We start from the raw sequence: 17,428 nt of genomic DNA, 5'->3' as shown, positions 1-17,428 counted from the left end.
GCAGCGAAAGGGTTTTACAGTGGCAGACGAATAAAAGCAATGTGATAAAAATGTGGCGCGAACTCTTCACTTACAGCAGCGATTACGTAAAATGCCAGAATGTTCTCGAAAGTATGGTGTAGGGGGAAGATCCTGAAATTGTGGAAAGTTAACTAGAGGTTGTTCGTTCGCGTACAGAAAAGCCATCGCATTTTTTTATATTTTACACACACACACACACACACATATATATATATATATATATATATATATATGATAAAAGCAAGAAAAAGACCAAGCAGTGTTGATGCGTAACACCCAGATAATATAGATCATAGATCCATATTGAAGAGGAAGCATTCCGATTGCGTAGTATGCTAACATGTTGAGTCCTTAATATCTAAGAAACTTGTCAGTCGAGGCAGGTTTAATTCCATTTTTATTTGCAATTGACATTTGTGATCACAGTCACTTGACACTCAAGTCGTGCCTATTCACAAAACGTTTACATTTTTGATATTATTGCATTAGCAAGCAAGATAGCGAAACTACATCCTAGCAGGGTAGAGAGCGAAGCTGAAGTACGTAGTTATGCAATATGGAAGCACACGAAGAGAAAAGTTTTGGTTTGAGTTAAAAAGTTTCAGTTCCCAATTATTTTAAGGATTTTATGCTTTTAGTTAATCTGCATGCAATAGTTATAGAATTATCAACAATTTAAAAGTTTTATTGGCGAGTTAAACGAACCGCCTTTTGTTTACTTTTGAAACTCTGTAGAATAGTGAATTAAGTCAAATTCTGTACCTTCAGTGTCTTTTGCCAAGTGGAACGAAAGTAAACCTTCCGTTTTCAAATGTCTCAAAACGTGCTTTGAAGCAAATGCAACGAGATCTTGTGCATCTTTGAAAAACATATCTTGTGTATCTTGATCTCTTTGAAAAGCATAAAATATATATTATAATTTCAAAACTTCAAGAGACACTTTCTTGGATTTCCTAACATACCGGTATGTGTCGATCCTGTTGCTAGGAACTTTAAAAATACTAATTAAGTAAGCCTGTCTTAAACTAGAATTTTATTCACCATACTCACTGATACTTAAAAGCTAGAAAAATGTATATCGAATTGTACTTTCTGGAAATGTAATATCTAGAACTAACGACCTAATTACTATTTGCCACTCAGATCAGTGATAAATGGCATGACAGCATAACGACACAAAACAGTTGAAACGACTTCGCATACAACACTTTTAATTTCAAAATCTTCATTGCTCTTGGTGGGAAGCTAATGTAATAGTAAAACACATATAGGGCAATTGACTTGATATTACTTTTGTCCAGGAATTTTTATTTTATCCTTGCAAGTAAACTGTATTTTCACTAAATTGATAGATATGTGTTTTTTTCCAGTTCTCTTGACAAATATTTTACAGTATTCCTTTTAATTCGGATATAAGATGTAATCCCAAGTAGGAGATAAATTATGGTGCCCTTCTCACAGAAATAAAGTTACAATTCAAGATTTTATAAAAATTAAGACTCTGTTTACTTTCTATAGCTTAAATTTTAAAACAAGGGAATGTTTTGAAGAAAAACTTGTAAGCTGCGGATAGTCGGAAAATGCTATGGATAGATAAATTTTTCAGTACTGTAAACAGTATCGAAAATAAAAGAAAAGCAACACATATCCATTCTACTTTATCCGTGAGTCAGACTGCGATTAATGAGACAGAGCAAGCGGAAGGGACGCAATTTTCTGCTCTAGTTTTCTCAGACACATTGGAGAGAATGGCTCTAAAAATATCCGGAAACAGTAGGTGATTCCAAAAACTTATTTGTAACTTGAGTTTGGCATCCAAAGATTGTGTTTAATACCATTGCTCTTGTATCATACATATTACGAGACAGTGTTGAAGCAAATGAAAATTTAAATAAAGTTATTTATATGCATTTATTTTGGAAGATTTTGACGCTAAAAATGTTTCTATTTTTTCCAGAATGCTACGACATTACATTAAATTTCGTTAGTAAGGTATTAATTTGCCAATCAGTCTGCCAAATTTTTGTATCTCTCATTTATAGTCGTTCTTATAGGAAAACATCTTTATCATTCTGGTGAAGTGCCAGTTCTAATATTATTCCCATTCTGAGGCGATAATGTTTTTACTTTCTATTACATATATTGTGACTAATTAAGCGATCTAAGGATAATGCATGTAGGCCTTGATAACTTAAACTTTTATTTAATTTTTAATTACACATTTTATAAGATCAGTCAAATGTAATAAAATAGTTTGCTGTATGCTTTTAACTCCTTATAAAGACACTTATAAAAGCTTTTACAATTTCTCGTCGTTAGGGATCTCAGCTTACTAAAACGATTGCTGGAAATGTAGGCAGAGCTTTAATTGGGAGCACCTTATCGGGAGTACAAAAGCACAGTTTGATAAACAGAAAATGACGCGAACCCTAGAACCCTAGAAGACAGAGAAAGACGCTTTCCCTATTTTTTTAAGTGCTCTTCTTTTACGAAATACTCACGTCTTCCTTGTCATACAGTATTTCACCTCTATTTTGAATGCATTCATTTTCGGATTTTTCAATTCGTATTTATTACTTGTGAATGGTTATGTGTGGACCTAAAACGTTTGGTTAATTTTGTTCAACTGTATTTTGGAAATCAGTGGTCCTGTGAATGAACAGATAAATTTAGACAGCAGTGTTTTTATAAGACAAATTGAATAAATTGATATTGATAGATGAATTTATTTATAGGTATTAAGGTTCTTAGGTAATTGTTACTTTTTTAAGTAACAAGTACCTAAGTTTAAGTAACAAGTAAGTCCTTCCTTTTAGAAACCTATGTTTTCGAGCGTATTTGCATTAGTCATGAAAGAAACAAGGAAAAGTTTTTTCATACCTCGCTCATTTCCTTCAAACTATTGCAGTTCAAGAATTTTAAGCTTTCTGTGGTTATAGCAATCGCTTTTAGGCTTAGTGAAAGTTATTCATCATTACGATTCCCATCAAGTTCAAATTATGGATATAACTCTCATGTTTGTGATTATAAGGTCTTTGCAAAACTGGCACTTAAAATCTGTTGTTTTGGAAGGCCAGAAGCTAACGGGATAATAGTCAGAGATGAGAAATAAATACACTCATGTCCATAAATAAAGGCTAATTCAGAGTCACGCGGAAATCAAACTCTAAAATAAATATATCACCTGTAAAATCACTACACACATCTTCAAGAATCATATGCAAATTTCAGGAAGTAACCAGATGACACCGATGGTACGTCACAATGACGAGAGTGTAAGAGAGTGATATATAAGGAATACAGGCAAAGAAGTAAAATTGTTCGCAGGCGCTTTATAAGCATTTCAGTGCAATAACCGAATAGTTATGACACAAAGAACGCATTTGGATGATTTTTTACGTGGTAGAATTATCGGCCGTCTGGAATGTGGGCGTACCCAACTGGAAGTATCAGACGAACTTGGAATTGCCCAGAGTGTCATCTCCAGGCTTTGGCAACGATTCCAAGATGCTGGTAATGTGAGTAGACGTTATAGCACAGGTCGCCCCAGAGTTACAACGCCGAATGAGGACCGGTATTTGGCAGTTACTGCCAAAAGAAACAGGCGGAGCACAGCCTCACACCTGTCTCGTCAGCTCTCTTCAGCCACTGGTACGACAATTTCAAGGCAGACCGTGTACGGACGCTTAGGGCAGATTGGTCTATATGCTCTTAGTCCTGTCAGATGCGTTCCACTTACTGCAACTCCCTTTCGCCTGCGGTTAGCCTGGAGTAGAGAGCATGCATTGAGGACAGCGCAACAGTGGGCTTGTGTGATGTTTTCCGACAAGTTCAGGTTTAGCTTCCAGTCTGATTCTTGCCGGGCTTTCATATGGAGAGCTCCAGGTACCCGTTACCACCAAGAAAACATTACTGAACGGCACCGTTACGGTTGTGCAGGAATGCTCGTTTGGGGTGGAATTATTCTGGGTTCCAGAACTGACCTTCATGTTCAAGTTGGAACCATGACAAGCCAAATCTATTAGGACGTCATTCTGGAACAACATGTACGTTTGTTTCGGGGCGCCATGGGCGCACAATTTGTGTTTATGGATGATAACGCCCGTTCTCACCGTGCAAATATCGTAAGCGAATACCTGCAATCGGAGGATATCACCCATATGGACTGGCCAGCATTCTCACCGGACTTGAATCCAATAGAGGACGTGTGGGACGTGCTTAGCCGACGAGTTGCAGCCCGTCAACCTCCTCCTACATATCTACCGGAACTTCCGAGAGCATTGCTTTTTGAGTGGTGTAATATCCCCCAAGATCAGATCGATAATTTGATACTCAGCACGCCTAGGCGTTGTACGGACTGTATTACATCGTCTGGGAGACATACAATGTATTAACAATCATACCAACCATGTAATATTGTTTTTTTGTAAAAAGTTTTTTTTTTTTTTTTTTGTAATTTGCTCCAGGTAGAAAAAGTCGCTAATTTTTTTTAATAATATCAAACATATAGCATCTTTTTTTGCTCTTTACCTTTTTTTTAATAAATAAGCTTTACAAATATGTGAAATTTGTTTTGCTTCTAACCCTTACTTTTGCCTGATTTTGCATTATCCTTAATTTATGGACATGAGTGTATAAGGATCTTCGAATTCATTACCTAGGTGTTTCGATCCAAGATGAAGGAGAACAAAATCGAAGGTATTTAAAATCTATTCCAAAGATGTACGAGTATGCGACTATTTATAATGTACTTCTTACATATAAACATACATAAAAATGACCCACTATGTCAGCCAACGTTCCAGCATTGTAAATTAACCAGTTATAATAACGCTGAATTGTACTACTATAATGATACTGAACATGCACTAAATAAACTACATTCAGATTTAATATTAAATCAATAATTTGCACATTGCGAAAAACACGATAAATATTTTACTGATCGTATTTAAAAAACAAATAATATTTTCAAAAATTTCTGAAGTCGTAAAAAATTTACTAAAAAAGAAATTAGACTAGCGATATTTATTCTTTCCACAAAGAAACAATTTGATTTTATATTTTTCTTTTAAAACGTATGAGAATTACAAAAAGTGAATTAATTTCCAATCTTTGGATTAAAAGAACGTATTCAAATTCTTTAATTCTTAAAACCTGAGAGTGAATTTCAAGTAATCTATTTTTAAATTTAAGAATGTAATTCTTGAAACATAAACAACGAATATCGCGAGAAAAAGAAATTCTCAGAGGATTTCAAAAAACGTATTCAAATTAAAATATATCAAAAAATGTGCAACCTCAAAAGATTTTAAGAAAAGTGAAAAAAAAACAAAAACAAAATATGGAAATGTTTCATGATATTCAATAAAAATAAGAAAATGACTCATAAAGATTCTAATTAAGATCAAAGAAAATATTCAAATTTCCGAAAGTAAAATTTATTGGGACTTGGTGAGCATGTTCAGAGTTTAACTCAATTTTGGAGACAATTAACGAGTTCATCTTATAAAAACAGCTGTTTAAAACTTTGTAATGGTAAATTTTTTTCGGGAATTGTTCTTAGGAAAATAATTGTAACATCCTCTCTAAATCTTTATTTTAATATCAAGTTACATCCTTTCATTTGGTATTTAATGCTAATCTGGCTTTGTTAGATAATATGAGATAATACGATATATGAAAAGACAGACAGAAAGAGTCTCCACACTTTGAAAGACATTAATTACTGTGCTGAAGCTGTAGCTTAAGTCAATCAATGCTTTTAAATTGTTTCTGAAATTTATGAGCAAGAAGAGAAGAAATGGAACTGAGAATAGAATTTTTCACAGTGCTGCGTGTGTACAGATTCATAAGAGATTGAATGTACACAGAAACGATGATAACTTGATAAAAGTTATTTTACCTATAAAAACACTTTAGAATTCTCAAATTTTCCCTAAAAATAGTCTCTTAACAGTGTCAAAGAGTACAATCCGACGTTAAACACAACTCAATGCAAAGTGCATCTAATACGGAGAAATGTTAGTACTAAGAACCAACCTGAATATACACATAACAACTAAGAAAATGATGCTCTGTCTAGTCTTATATAGTTTCACTCTACCGAAGAGATATTTCTAGCAATTTCTGCTTCTCGAAATTACAGGAAGGCATATGAAGGCCGGATACGGGTACAGCTAATATAGGAATGAATTACAATATCCATTACAGTTCACAGGCACTGGACCCAAATGTCGCCAGGTTTGGCGACTTTAGCGATTTCTCGTCAAATGTTTCGACGAAAATTAGTCACCAAAACAGTTTGACAATATCTCGCCAAATTAGCAAGATAGTCATCTAATCAATAGATTATCTCTGTATTTTTATTTTTTCGGCAGAGTATCGTTTCTCTCAAGCTTTTCATGCTACATTATAAGAAAAATACAAAAATTTCGCATATAATTTCACTAAAATTATCTATCAATGTATAAAATTCGTAATGATAGGAAAGAATATTATTTGAATACTAATTATTGTGAGAATATTAATTGTAGACAATTGTGTGACATAATGTAAAGTTTTCTCTTGAGTTAATTGTGATTGATTGACATTTAACCTCGCTTTCATTTACTTAGACTCGCATCAGCATTACCAAAAATATCAAATTACACAAGCATAAAAATAAAATGTAATGCACTTAACTTGTCCCATGTTCAGAATGTTCTGTAATTTTTCAGTTCTTTACGACTGATTGCTTACCTTCACGGACGCTTTATAAAGAAAGCTGGACAGTGCTTGTATAACATAAGTGTAATTTTAATATGGTTATGAAGGTTATGATGGTTTTTCTGTTTTAAATTACCATGTACATTATTTTTCTAGCTTCATAGTTTTCGTTCAGTTTGTTTTAAAATAAAAGGAATCTCATCCAATAATACTTAAAACAAATATATTTTATAATTTAGTCAGGTGAATCCTAGCAACACATTATGAAATTATTTTGACGGCGTGAATTTTATACAAAGAACATAAAACCTCGTTACTAAATGATATCCTCATCGAGTGTTTATATTCGGAACGACAAAAATTAGGTTAATACATTCAAAGACTAAGAATAATTAATTCATTATACCCCAATGTAATATATATTTTAACTAACGCAAATCATGGGAGGATTATGCCAAAGTACGGGTGTGTGTTTGTTCATTCCATTTCATACATTAGCGCTTTTAAAATCATACAATTTAAAAATTATTTGATTTTTTCGAAAAACGGTTTATAGAAAATCTGTCATATTTTTATACTCTTAAACTCTAATGAGTTTCCTGTTAATGGAGGAAAACACTTTGTAAAAAATAATAGAGTTTATTTTTAATAAATTAAAAAAGCAAAGGTTGTTTCAGTTAATAATCTTTAAAGCAAGGATAGCCCTAAAAATACTTATCCAGATCAATAAAATTAAGTTGTAGACTTTTATGGAAGCTAACGTATTACAAAGAACATAAATAATATTCTTAAGAAAAGAACTATACGTATTTCGAGGAACTGTGGTAAAATTAATAGTTAATTCAGTGTCTTACACTATAACGTTTCCTCCGCAAAACTTTCAGTTTAATTCTATTACAACAAAATATTGCGCTATAAAATTGCTCGAGAGTTTTCATAGCACTTTCACATAGGCAGTAAAATTACATTTAGTTTCGTTCCCGGTTATCTTTAAAAAGTTCATTGATTCTCGTTTTAGTTTAAATTAACTTTCGTAACTTGCTTGAACTATATATTACTCGTACGAGTAAAAATTAATTAAGACAAAGCGATTTTTGCACAGAATTTTAAGTTGTTTTCAAGCTACTGCCGGCAGGTCCATGAAAGCAGTTTTTTTACCTTAATGTCGTCTGGCTGTCTACTTTAGACTGCTTAGAACTGGTTTAGATGATAAATTAGGATTAATGTACCCATTTTTAAGCTTTTTCTTTGAGGAGAGGAAGCTAGTTTTGCATACTTTTTAAATACATTTTTGCACGCTTTCGTTTTAGTGTATACAAAGTTGATATAATGTCCAGAAATAGAGAAAAGATTATCGCATTTAACAATCACACATCCATGACTATAAGAAATATTGCTTGCTCTGTTGGTGTTTGAGTTTCTCGAATTCTGAGAAGGCAAAATGCAATTCGATCATTTTATCCTGAACTGAAGGGCAGATATAGAAGAAAAAGGGAAACAACTCCAAAATCTGATATATTCCCACTTCGAAATAGCACCATTAATCCGACAAAAACTATCAAAAACCTTAAACAAGATCTATTGCCTATTAGTTTTTATACCAATCTTTCAAATGGGAGACGTAGACTACTCACTGCTGGTTAGAAGGCGAGAAAGCCTATTGAAAAACAACCTTTGAGTCTTCAAATGAAGCAAAAGTGATTATTGTGGACCCCAAAAATGCAGTGTACCCCAAATGACTAGAAAAACGTTCGTTTCAGCAATGAGACTCATTTATATGTCCATGGTTACATAGTTAATGTTAGACGAAGCATAGGTGTATTAGTGAGGCATCAACTTGTCTGACAAACCGTAAAATAACCTCAAAAACAAATGTTTTAGGGTTTGTTTCACTCCAGATTGCATTGAAAGTTTAATCCGTATTCACAGAACGACAAACTCGTCAAAGTATGTAGAAATTTTGTAGGATCGTGTCATTCTTGAAAATTTCTTCGGGGACATTTCAACATGACTTAGCTCCATGCCATAATTCGAAATCTGTCAAAATGTTTACGGAGGAAAAATAACTTTTTGTGCTATATTAACTTGGAAGTTCAGAAGATATAAATGCGAGCGAAAGCTTATGGTACATTGCCAAGGAAATTGTACAGCAAAAAAGCTAATGGTTCATATCGCCATAAAAGTGCTACCATGATAAAAAGTAAAGCATATATGCACAAAACTACTAGAGCCAATAAAGCAAATTCTGGAGGTCATTTCTACTAAAAGAGAACATACAATCCTATTAATTTCATTATTTCTACTGTATATGAAGGTATGTACATAAATTATGAAAATAAATTTCTTTGTCCCAATTAATTTGCACGCTATGGTATGTTTCAAATATTGTTATCATTATGTGAATTAAATGAACTACAGATATTTCCGTACAATATGAAATTTATTTGCATAGATCTTATACGAAACACAGATTTACCATCTGTTTCTTATATATGATTTTTCTCTATTTTAAGCCTTATTAAAAATAAATATCATCTAAATATTCCTTGAATAAAATAATTTGCTGAAAACCGTTAATCAGTAACTCTTATATCAACTCGGACACTCGGAAAGGTTTGTTGAGACGTTTCGACAGGAGTTGGTTTTGTTACAGGTTTATATTTTAAATCAAACAACTTCAAGAATTATCGTCTGCGTTTCGAAATTATTGCGTAATCACCAAAATATACTAATATTTCCATATTTGAAGTGAGGATGACAAAACCCTACAAAGTAACAACATGTTCTGTTAGAAATTTAATTCTAAATACATCATCCTTAATGTAAAGCATTAAATGTTTGAAATGCACTGAATTCTGGAACTACATTTCAAACACAGGCGAAGGTATTTGTGAGATAAAATATCAAACAAATTCCAAACATCAGTACTACGAAACTTACAACAAATTTAGAGCCACGACACTGTTAGAGAAGCCATTAGCGTACATGGTACACAGCACAATAATAATAATAATAATAATAATAATAATAATAATAATAATAATGGGACAGTTCTATATCTCCCGTTCTACTGGGCCGATTGACGAAATTCAAATTGCGTTTTTCATGTCTCGAAAGCGCGACTTAGGATACGTATTAGATTTATATATAGCATTGTTCTAATATAGGTATTTTGACACAAAATTAACATTCCAATCGTTTTCCATATTCCGATTCTACGACTCAAATTACGCCAAACTACCAAGTTGTGTAAAAATCGCATGAGAAGTTTTTAGAAAATTAGCTCTCAAAATTTTAGATCCTCAATGTTAATTGACTTTGACAATGGAATATTAACGATGAAATAAGTATATTTTTATTTAAAGGCAGAGTACTGATTATTGTGGTATATATTTATTAATCTCTCTTTTTTTTATTAAACTTACCTGATTTTTCCTTTCACATTTCGAAATTTAGGTTCATTCCAAATAAAATTCACCTAGTTTTTTTATGATTTATCATAAAAGTTTGTTTTTTGGCTTCATCATTTGTTCATTAATTTTGCGACATATTTTGGAAATTTTCATCGTAAGTAATTTTTATCTCTTTTTTTTATTTTTTTAAGTACATTTTTTATTTTGTGTCCGTTGATGTGTTAGATTGTTAACTAAAGTTAGCTGATAGTGACATTATACCGAGTAATCATACCATTAAAGAACTTTGTTTATTTCTTTTTAGCATCAAGCATGCATTTACAACAAATCTGAGAAATTTAATCTCATGGATGTCAAAGCGGAGCCCGTAAGGACTTAAAAGACTCTTATAACACAAACGCAAAAAACATTTTATTCCGTGCAGCCAATCCTTTCGGGTTTAGATAGATAAATACGTGTTGAACAATGAGACTGGTAAGTTTATGCATGCCGATGCAGTAGTCTTTGCAAGTAAGATGACAGGAGTTTTAGTACGGTTTTCATATAAGCAAGTACTTAAACAGATGATTGAAGATTAAACACGGGAAAGTAAACTTGATCAAATAAATATTAAAATACAAAAGGGTATATTCAAACTGCAAAATTTAATTATTTATTTTCACAAATGTTCACGTTTTTAGACTGAAAGAATAAAACATTGAGTTGGTCAAATAATTTCAAAAAGCAGTTCCAGAAAGAACAGACATGAAATGAGAGGAAAAGAACACAACACAATAAAATCAAGCAAGAAAAGACAGTTAGAAGACTTTATTAGAGTTCCAGTTAATACCTTCCCAAGTTTATATAATAAAACCTTGAATTATTAGCATGTTTAATTTATCAAAAGATTCAAGAAATCCCTGTTCGAACAGTTATTTAATTTAACTTAGAGTATGCAGTTTATACTATGCCAAATTCAATTTTTATTGCGCCAGTTCAAACTGAAATTATATACATTGGCACTTACGAGGGTAATCAAAAAATATCAAGCTTAAAATTATGTTTTAGGTAAAGAGATAAATGTTAAAATTTTATTATTTGTTTACATTGTTTATTATTTGTTTGTTGAATTACAAGAAAATAAGTAATCAGTATTTTTACTAAGTCACCTAGTATGTGGTATTTATATAAATCTTTGACTCTTTTCACGCAAAGAATTTGTTATGATTATATGAGTTAATACTGCATGAAAGGCAGAAACAAATTCTTCTAAATCCTACAAAAGTTATAAAACCGATAGCACGATACAAAAGAACAAATGGAATTCCTTAAAATGATTCCTTCTGCAACAAAGAAAATTCTGTTGCCAAAGGAATATTTTTTACATTAAAAAACAAAATTCTCAATTCAGCTAGTCCATTTGAAAGTTTTCGGGATGGTTTTAGCATTTCTTCTTCCCCAGAGAAATCTTTTTTTCCCCGAAACAATTTCTGAATTCAAGAATTTCACGCCATTCTTATTCGTTTCTAACGGCCTAGTTCGATAATCCTCTTCCATTGACTGAAGATTTCCGTTTGAATGAGCGTGTGCTGACTATTCTTAATTCTAAAGTATAGTACTGCTTTGAAATGGGTTTTGTTGAGAGAAGAGATTGTACATAGACTTTAATTTCTAAGTATAAGCAAAATCGCATCCTTGAAAATACACAGTGTTTGATTATAATTTGATATTCCTCGTTAAAATTTATATTTCTGCGCTCTAATCTAGAATGTGTTTTATTGAACACTGAAAAGAGGAAAAGCATTATTTACACATTTAAGCTGATTAAGTTATGCTTTTTCAAATTCTAATAAGTCCTATAAAAGTCATTACAATCCAAGCTTAACGCATTTTAGAATGATGTGCAATTTTTCTCTTTTGTTTAAATGGTCTAGTACTGTGCCTGGGTGAAACATATTTTGCTTTATAAATAAAAGAACTTATACTGTCCTTTGAAATTCTTCTATGCTATCAAAATTAACAAAAATTAAGACTAATTTATAAGCGTAATAGGATATTATGTAAAAAAGTCAAATGTCGCTCACAGAAGTAATTTAGGCATTAGTTTAAATTAATTTCTTTTTAGAAACTCAGTTTTATTAACGTTTCTCGGTATAATTAACATCCATGATTGTATCTATTTTCAGAAGCCGAATCTGTTGATCATAACATTCAGATAAGACCTGTGCAGTCAACTGCGGTAGAATGATCAGAATGGGTGCTTGGACACAAACACTATCTGCGAGCTAACAAATCTGTTAATTTGATCATCAAAAATAAATCTGATTCAAAATTGCATTCTAATCTCCTTTTCTATTGCCATGGAATTTCGACACAAAGGGGCCTTAGGAGTTAGGAAATTTACAAAGATACTGATAACGTCATCAGAAAGTCCGTGAATGTCTAGATAACTAAAATAATGTGATTTTCCAGAAATTTATGAAGAAAGATTTACTTTCTTCAAAAAAATAAATAAATAAATAAAAAATAAAAAATACATCGACAGTAAAGAAGATTGATTATTTTGAAAACTTCTCAGACCTGCTGTGCTGAAAAAATAATTAACTGTATGATTATATTATTTCTGTACAATAAAATTGATTTTTCAATCTTTTCATGTATTAAAAATTTGCTAAAAGCTATTATTTTTAAACTACATAATAAACAATGTTCTTTGCACTTTTGTGATCTTTTAATGATACAAGTATAATTTATGTACGTAACCCACATCATATAAAGACATGTATCTCGTTCTAAAACCGAATTTTAAGCTAACATGACTTTAAATCCTGATTTAAGAGTGTAAAGTGATCAGTTTGAATCAGCTTTATTATTGTAGCTATATAGAACGTTTTTTAACGAAACAAAAGGAATTTTGATACAGTTTCAAATTTAAAAATCAGTATTCTTAAAAATATGCTCATATAAATGCATAAAAACATACATAGTTTTGCGTCTATATTTTCATATTTTGTTTTGTGTAACTTTTGTATGTGTTATTAAAGAAGAGTCAGTTAATATATCTGAATGTTATTACATTTTTTAAATATTAGAAAGCTTTATAATGTCTGTTGACTTTCCCTGGTATTTTAAAGAATTAATTTAAATCTAATTCATATTTAAACAATATTAATTTGATTATTACATCTCGAAAGGCATCTCAGTGCAATATTTCAGTGATTGGAGAGAAGAGGAATTGTAAGTAAAGAAGATTGTTTGAAAAGAGGAATTGTAAGTAAAGAAGATTGTTTGAAAAGAGGAATTGTAAGTAAAGAAGATTGTTTGAAAATGCAGTCTGTAGAACTAAATATCATGGTAACACGGCGAGTAGCAATTCGATAATAGCATCCAAAATAAATTTGAATAAACTCTAAATCGTGTATGTGAAACAGGTAAAACGGAAAGATTATGCTTTCGTTCTAGAACAGAAACAAGCTGAGTATTTTTCCAGTTTTAAACAGCAGGTCGTTATTTAATTTTAAAGAGCAGGTAAGCGTCAACTCAAGGTATATAAACTGAAATTAGGATTTACTAGCTCTTAAGATTCCTATAAAAGGTAATGAAATTTATGTAAACTGTGTTCTCCACACAGCGATAAAATAATCCTGGTGCATCAGTTAAACAAGTCAAATTATTCTTTTTTAAAGTAATCGCAGCAGTGAAATGTAAGATGTATCGAAATATCAAATAAAATTGCATCAAAACACTAAAAGGCATCTTCATTGAGTTATTAAGAGTTGATCCTCAGTCAGGAGTATCAGCAAAGTTAGATTCAAAAAGAGTATAATTTCTCCTCGAAAGAATTATTAAATCGACATCAAAATGTACTAAACTTAAAATGTATCAGGGGGAAGACGCATTTCCAAAAGAAGAGCTTCTCTTCAGAATTTAAAGATTGAAATGCACATTATATTCTAGTTTTGCAGGTGTAAATAAGATTTGTTTCGTATAAATGCAAGACATAATCCATGTGTTAAAGAGATCTAATTATACAGACTACCCCTTTAAATGCTATTGGCGCATATAAGCGTCGAGCACAAACCATCGGTGTGGACTAAGGGCGCATATAGTCCGTCCGGCACAAGTCATCGGCGTGGATGTAAATGAGCTCTCGGCGAAGGCTTTTGTTGTTATTACTGTTGTCTCATGCGCATGTTCCGTAATTATTTTTATCGTATTTCTCCAACACTTGTAGAAACCTCAGACCTCGTTCGTTGCTTAGCAACGAGAAAAAATGAAATCTCATTTATTTAGTCAGTCATTTTGCAGCCTCACCCCACTCAAGCGAAGAGCTTCACAGGAGTTACCAGTCAAAGGGTTAAACTCAATTAAGAGTTGTTATATATTTAAATAGGAAATGTTCATTGCTAGCTATATATATATAATTTATTTACTAAAGAAATATTGATTATATTATCTCCTAAGATTAATTTTAGTACAATTATCTAAAAAGAGTGAATCCATAGTTAGTAAGTTTAATTCCGAAAATTACTGCATAAATTGCTTTTCACTCAAAATTGAATTAGCGAAAATGCTTAATCAGAATGAGTTCTTTGGCGCTCTGCATTGGTTCTTGTTCCCTTCAATTCACGGAAATATTTGGCCTAACTTAAATTGCCAGTTTGGCATCGCCTTATTACTTGAGTAAAGGACGAAACACCTTCGTATTTATTTCTTAATTATTCTTCATTGAACGGGAGTTGGTTTGTTTCCCTTGAAAAGTCAACTAATTTCCGATCAATGGCAATGATTACTTACTTTTAATTTAATTACTTGCTTTTAATTTACTTTAGAAATTTACTTTAGAAAACTATTAATTTAATTTCATTTTACAATTGAAATTTTGTTATTCATGATTTAATTCAAGTCCCCGTTAAACATTTTTAAGAATTTACATTCAAGTTACTTTAAAACAATTTTCAGAATTAAACTTACTAACTATGAATTCACTCTTTTTAGATAATTCTACTAAAATTAATCTAAGGAGATAATATAATCAATATTTCGTTAGTAAATAAGTTATTATTAACTTAATTTGCAGCTATTGCGCAAGTAGTAGAATAACTTGATTTCGCTCTAAGTGAATTTAAGATCATACAACATTTCATATGCTAAATAGCAGCTATTAGCGCTATTTATCTCTTATTTAATAAAACATATTCAGAGACGTTTACAACCTATGACATGAAATAAATATGCGATAGGCATACTAATATCCTATGCCTATAGAATAAAAATTAAACCGAGTTTTGAAAACTGCATTTAGAGATAACAAATAAAATCCATGATGATATTACTTGAGTAAAGGACGAAACATCATCGTATTTATTTCTTAATTATTGTTCATTGAACGGGAATTGGTTTGTTCCCATTGAAAAGGGGAACTTTATCTAGAAAAATTTGAAAAGGGGAATTTTATCTCCTTGAAAAGGGGAACTTTATCTAGAAAGAGCAAGAAGATTTACTTTAGAAAACTATTATTAGAAACAAACGGAATATAAAAGAGAAACTTTGAAAATCCCCTTAAAAGGGGGAACTTTATCTAGAAAGAGCAAGAAAATTTACTTTATCTAGAAAACTATTATTAGAAACAAACAGAATATAAAAAAAAGAAACTTTGAAAATCCCCTTGAAAAGGGGAACTTTATCTAGAAAGAGCAAGAAAATTTACTTTATCTAGAAAACTATTATTAAAAACAAACGAAATATAAAGAAAAGAAACTTTGAAAATCCCCTTGAAAAGGGGAACTTTATCTAGAAAGAGCAAGAAAATTTACTTTATCTAGAAAACTATTATTAGAAACAAACGGAATATAAAAAAAGAAACTTTGAAAATCCCCTTGAAAAGGGGAACTTTATCTAGAAAGAGCAAGAAAATTTACTTTATCTAGAAAACTATTATTAGAAACAAACAGAATATAAAAAAAAGAAACTTTGAAAATCCCCTTGAAAAGGGGAACTTTATCTAGAAAGAGCAAGAAAATTTACTTTATCTAGAAAACTATTATTAAAAACAAACGGAATATAAAAAAAAGAAACTTTGAAAATCCCCTTGAAAAGGGGAACTTTATCTAGAAAGAGCAAGAAAATTTACTTTATCTAGAAAACTATTATTAAAAACAAACGAAATATAAAAAAAAAGAAACTTTGAAAATCCCCTTGAAAAGGGGAACTTTATCTAGAAAGAGCAAGAAAATTTACTTTATCTAGAAAACTATTATTAGAAACAAACGGAATATAAAAAAAGAAACTTTGAAAATCCCCTTGAAAAGGGGAACTTTATCTAGAAATAGCAAGAAAATTTACTTTATCTAGAAAACTATTATTAGAAACAAACGAAATATAAAAAAGGAAAACTTTGAAAAAGTAATTGTATTTAAAATTTCAACGGTGTGAAAATAAAATATTTGTTAAATTGAAAACGCAAACTCCTGAGCTCAGGAGCGAGCTCATTTGGAAAATATCATGGAATGTGCTGAACATAGGTAGTGGTGTCTGGGGTTTGAATCTCGGCGAACGGGCTGGCTGCACGTGAGGTTTCGTGGTTTACACCATGTGTAACGCGTACATGAGCCAGTTTCCTTTAGAAAGTTCTCCATGAAGTTTTCCTCCGCTTATACAAATAGCACTCGTGTACTTTGCCGTAATTAAATAAGCCAAACAAACCAAGCCATTTCTAGCCGCAGTTACTTCGTGAAAATACTGAGACCTGAGCCCAACCGTACTTAGTCATAATTTGCTTGTATTTAATATTTTAATTTGATTTGAACATTTAATCTGAATTTACCCCCAGCTGTTGAGACTCCAGTTTGTGCTTTTGTTACTAAGTTAAGTACCGTCTTCGGAATTTGTGTTATTCTGCTTAGTACTTGGTGACGGATGATATAAGAGATATCATCTCTACGGATTTAGGACTTAATATTTAGAGTAGAGTGGAACATTACATCTTTACATAGCAGTTTAACAACTATTTCTTGCGATTTATGTTTTGGTAAAAGTACTGTTTCCCAATAATATTTTCATAAGCAAAATGTAAATATTCCAAAGTAGCACTTCTACCCCTACTCAACAGCAGAGAAACAATAAATTTACCATAATCTGGATGCTGAAATATTTTCAAACCATAGAAAAGAAACGATGAACTGTTATGAAGCGATATCGTCTATAGAACAAATTTCAGCTGTGTTTTAAGGAAATTCAAACTTTTATAAGAAAGTCCAGGGCACTAAAATATTATGCAAATGTAGCATTCTTCTTGCATATTCTTT

General features: G+C 31.4%; 1 protein-coding gene and 1 long non-coding RNA gene across 3 annotated transcripts in view; one reads left to right on the top strand and one right to left on the bottom strand.

Annotated features, from left to right (window-relative positions):
- Window positions 1-12,839, top strand: part of LOC146997975 (uncharacterized) — a 131,074-nt gene extending 118,235 nt beyond the window's left edge. For both annotated transcript variants that reach the window (XR_015040184.1, XR_015040183.1), the window contains exon 3: window positions 12,308-12,839. This is a non-coding gene — a long non-coding RNA (uncharacterized LOC146997975). The remainder of the gene's footprint in view (window positions 1-12,307) is intronic.
- Window positions 1-17,428, bottom strand: part of LOC118198837 (ankyrin repeat and fibronectin type-III domain-containing protein 1-like) — a 1,134,269-nt gene that overhangs the window by 817,543 nt on the left and 299,298 nt on the right. The gene's annotated exons all lie outside the window — the stretch shown is intronic.

This window comes from Stegodyphus dumicola, chromosome 3 (assembly GCF_044657685.1).
Source record: "Stegodyphus dumicola isolate Sdum_Otavi_A_Nest chromosome 3, ASM4465768v1".
Lineage (NCBI taxonomy): Eukaryota > Metazoa > Arthropoda > Arachnida > Araneae > Eresidae > Stegodyphus > Stegodyphus dumicola.
Note: the sequence above shows the minus strand (reverse complement) of the source record. Positions and strands in the feature narration are given on the sequence as shown.